Source organism: Pinus tabuliformis, chromosome 2_1 (genome assembly GCF_031772625.1).
Source record: "Pinus tabuliformis cultivar Carrire ecotype Pingquan chromosome 2_1, CPIR1, whole genome shotgun sequence".
Lineage (NCBI taxonomy): Eukaryota > Viridiplantae > Streptophyta > Pinopsida > Pinales > Pinaceae > Pinus > Pinus tabuliformis.
This window is the reverse complement of record NC_142299.1, coordinates 340,330,218-340,335,133: the sequence shown is the minus strand read 5'-3', so window position 1 is coordinate 340,335,133 and position 4,916 is coordinate 340,330,218. Positions and strand designations below refer to the sequence as shown.

At 35.3% G+C, this 4,916-nt stretch overlaps 1 pseudogene; it reads left to right on the top strand.

Moving 5' to 3' along the window:
* The first annotated feature begins 879 nt into the window (after nucleotides 1-879).
* Nucleotides 880-3,090, top strand: LOC149200240 (cullin-1 pseudogene; annotated as a pseudogene).
* The last annotated feature ends 1,826 nt before the right edge of the window (nucleotides 3,091-4,916 follow it).

The following is a 4,916-nucleotide window of genomic DNA, read 5'->3' as shown; positions in this document are numbered from 1 at the left end:
AGACTCATTGGCTATTAGAAATAAGGTAGATAAATCATGTTGAAAGCAACTTCCACAATTGCTCTTTGATGAGCTCAATTCATTCATCAATGAGGTCTAATCTTCCTCATGCATGTTAGATGTCAACTAGCACATATACATTATTAAAAGTGATTGTTATGCGCGGATAAATACGATCAATTTTTTCAAGGTGAAAATTTTCACATCTTGGCCATGAAAAAAAATGATCATCATAGTGTGATGAAAAAGATAATTCTTCATGCAAGGAAGAAAATCAAGAATATCAACCATTTACAAAACATATAACCATAATCACCCATAATCAACCATTTCTTTTATGGTATATTAATAAAATATTTGATATATTTTATTAAATAGATATGAATACTCTATTAAAACCATCCATCTATAAATATATATGGACTACTCTATTAATATGATTATGGTAACGATAAAATGATAAAATTTCACTCCAAATAGGTAAATCCCTTAATTTGATGTGTATTGACCATCAATTTAAAAATAAATAAACTATATTACTACATTCACGATATAATCCTGACTCGACTATAAATTATATATTCAAATATATCATCATAAAATGCATCATATGGTAACATGAATTTATACAGCGCCGATATCAGTTTCTCATTTGAACTAATTAAAGGCCGACGTTCTTACAAAATGAAACGCTGTGTCCCTCTTGAATGTGAATGGACGTGATTGTGTCTTAGTTTCCGATTATAAAAGCATATCGTGAGCATAGCAATACGTCAATTGAATCGAATATCCTCTACTTACCAAAGGTGTCTAGAACGATTGAGCGCAGAATCGGTAGGAAAAGTGTAAGGGCAGAGAAGAACTGGTATTACGGTAGAGATGGAGCAAGGGTTGGACATTTTATACAACCGTTTCTTAAGGTTGGCAAGGATCTTGGAAGGTGTTTCAGAAGCCGAACTGTTTGTTGCAGACGACCACGTTGACACTTACACTATTGTTTACAACATTGTCCTAAAAAACCGTTCTCAAAGGCAACAACTGTATGATAGATACAAGGGCTGGTTACAAGAATGCATAGTGGGTGTCATTTTGCCAGATCTCAGGAATAAGGATGGAGAGGTGATGTTGAAACAACTTGTCAAACGCTGGGAAAACTATAAGGTGATCGTACACTGGCTTTCAAAGTGGTTCAATTATTTGGATCGTTACTTTGTTAAAATGAACCGTTTGACTCCTCTCAGAGATGCGGGGTTCATGTGTTTCCGGCAGCATGTGTACCATGAAATCAAGGCTACTGCAAGGAATGCAGTGCTGACCCTCATTCACAGTGAGCGTGAGGGAGAGCGAATTGCAGATTGGTCTTTGCTGAAAAACGTTTTGAACTTTTTCGTAGACATTGTAATGGACGATGCAGGAGTGGGTTTGTACGAGAACGATTTTGAAGCACAGATGTTGGAAGATACTCGAAATTATTACTCCACAAAGGCTGCTTTATGGATTTCACTCTTCTCTTTTCCTGACTTTCTCAGAAAGGCCGAAGAGTGTTTGAAACAAGAGGAGGAGAGAGTTTCCCATTATTTGCACTCCACCACCAAAGAGAAACTATTACTAATAGTACGAAATGAACTACTTTCGCCTTATCTAACGCAGCTTGTACAAAATGAACATTCAGGCTGTCCTGTCTTGCTGAGAGACCACAAGAAAGATGATCTTTCCAGGATGTACAAGTTGTTTTCTAAAATACCGAAGGGTGTGGACACAATTGCAAGTTGTTTAAAACAACAAGTGACCACAGAAGGAAGAATAATAGCAAAGCAGGCAGAAGAAGAAGAAGATTCAAATGCTTTGGTGGGAAATTTTATTCAACTCCAAGACAGGTATGTGGAATATGTTGAAGATGCATTTCAAAAAAACATTATTATTAGCAATGGTTTGAGTCAAGGATTTGAGGCAATATGTAGAAATGATTTTCGAGGAAGCACATTTGCCGAAATACTGGCAATATTTTGTGATAATCTACTTAGTAAGGGGGGCCAGGTGAAAAAGACCGATGCAAAACTAAGCGATGGGGATCTTGAAAATATGCTTGAAAAGGTGGTGAAACTCGTTGGCTATATCTCCGATAAAGATCTATTTGGTGAACTTTATAGGAAAAAATTAGCCTCTAGAATATTGTCCGATGAAAATTTTAACCTTACCATAGAGAAGCAGGTGATAGCAAAGTTGAAGAAGCAAAATGGGAAGCTGTATACAATAAAGATGGAGTTCATGATAAAAGATTTGGTTGTAGCAAGTGAGGGGAAATCTTCGTTTGATGAATATCTTGGTAGTGGAAATATCAACCTTGGAACAGAACTGAGAGTGAAAGTCTTGACCACTCCATTTTGGCCAACCTTCCAATCATATATTTCCCAACCCAATCTACCTTCGGATATTGCCAACTGTGTTCAAGTATTCAAAGCTTATTATTCTGCAAAAAATGAACGTCGTAAGCTTACATGGATATATTCACTGGGAACGTGTAATATCAGAGGCAACTTTGACGACCAAATGGAAATAGAAATGAAAGTATCAACTTATCAAGCAATGATATTGTTGCTATTTAATGACCACGAGAAGTTGAGTCGTGCAGAAATTAAATCAGAATTGAACCTCACAGATGATAAACATGTTGACAAACATCTACATTCAATCGCGGGTTCGAAGTACAAAATTCTTCTGAAACAACCTGCAAATACCAAAGTTGTATCTGCCGATGACACTTTTGAAGTGAATCCTAATTTTAGCAGCAAGTTGAAGAGGATTCGAATTCCGTTTCCACCACCTCTAGAAGAAAAGGTGGGGAATAAGAAGGTGTTAACGAACGTAGAGAATGATAGAAAACTTGCGATCCAAGCTTGCGTAATTCGCATCATGAAGAGTAGAAAAGTTTTGGATCGATCGCGTCTACAAATTGAATGCATTGATGAACTCAAAAGCGTGTTCAAGCCCCACGTCAAAGCAATCGAAAAGGAGATCCAGACTTTAATTTCCACGGAATTTTTGGAACTTGACCAGGAAAATCCTCGAAACTTGAAATATGTTGCTTAAATATAGCTGCATCCTCTGAAATGCTTTTCTTCGGAAAATCACAAGTCTTTTCTTTTTCCATTCATAGCCATCACATTCACAGTGACAGATTTAGATTTAGATTCAGCGCACTGTATTCTTTATTGTAATTCTCTTTTCTCAAACATTTTTCCTTATTTATCGAAGAAACTTCATAGATTCTGTGTGACACGTTTGACGTCACATGAGACATCGACTTATAACTGTTTCTTGATGATTGAAATTATTTACACATTTCTCTCACCCGCAAAATGAAATGTTTTAAAGGCTTATTGGTTTAATTTTTCCTTAAAGAGTCCCTTTTTATAACTAAACATGCCATCCTTTTGTGCTTAGTATGATAATGTGGAAAGATCATTGGATTTGCGTACGTTAGGTTTATCCACTATCAAATTTCTCATCATATGGTATGCAACATACCAATAGTTAGTCATTATGGGATGTATCTCGCTGTAACTAGAGAAACTCACGTTCGGAAGTGGGATATTATCTTTCACACTTGTTTTATTTAAATCGTGATAGTCCACACATAAACGGATGTCGCTAGTTTATTCTCAATCAGTGACTAAATTAGCCACCCATTTTAAGTATTTAACAGGAAAAATTATATGAGCAATCAATAACTTATTAAGCTCTTTTCTGATTATGGCCTCAAGAGTAGCATTAAATGGTCTCTACATTTTCCTCCTTAATTGGAATGGCATGCTGAATTATGTGAGGATCAAAACCATGCATACCTTTTATTTTCTTCCTTTGAACATTCTTATTAGTCCCAATATTCATAGATATAGTCTCTCCTATTTTTCTTTTTGACTCCTTGTATATTTATTTATTGTTAGATATATTATTTGGTGTATCTTGCCAAGGGGAGAATACAAAGGGGAGAATACAACACTACTCTGGAACCATTTCCTTCATTTGAGTATGCGTCGTCAAAGTGCATATGCTAGACTTAATCATTTTGATTGACAAGTGAAGGAGGAAGTGATTCTTGCTCAATGAAAAGAGAGTAAACCCCCAAGTCTTCTTCGATGTAATTTACATGGAGTTGAGGAAATTTCTCAATATAAGGTGATAATATTCCTTCCCTTATAATAATAATAATCTTACCATCTTTAGGAAGGTTCATACGAGTGCCATACATTGACATATACCAACCTATTCTAGTTTTTGAGTCTATACCAACGATGATCAAATAGTTACTCACTGACAAATCCATTACTTGGATATTATAAGTTGTTATGATTTCAAGATGAGTGCATAAAACTAACATGGAATATTTAATATCACTGGTATCTGTTTGTTGAGAATTAGTGTAGACCATTCTTGGTTCTCTCCTCAGAGCACTATAAACTAAATTCCCCTATAAAAATTTTAGGCTTGACATTAGGAACTGACCCACTATCAACTAAATGAAAATAAGCAATTTATCACATACTTCCATAGATACATAAAAATGAGGACTTTTGAAAAAAAATTTAGAATTATTTATAACCAACACTTTGTCTTCAAGAGAATCCTCTTCTATGAGATCCGATGAAATGGATAGATGTAGGAAATTTTCTTTCAAGGATAGTGGCCATATCAAGAAATGGGGCATCAACCTTAAGGTTGGCTATTTTATTTAAAATATTAAGTCAAGAGATAATGAAAGAGGAAGGGTTATTAGAAGAATTAAACTCGGACATGAGGAAATAACATTTGGGGTTTTCCGATTATCAGACTCCTTGGATGGCTAATTATTGGTAATTAATACTCTAAAAATGCTCCTTGTTTTAGTCACCATTATTTCATTATCATTGACCCAA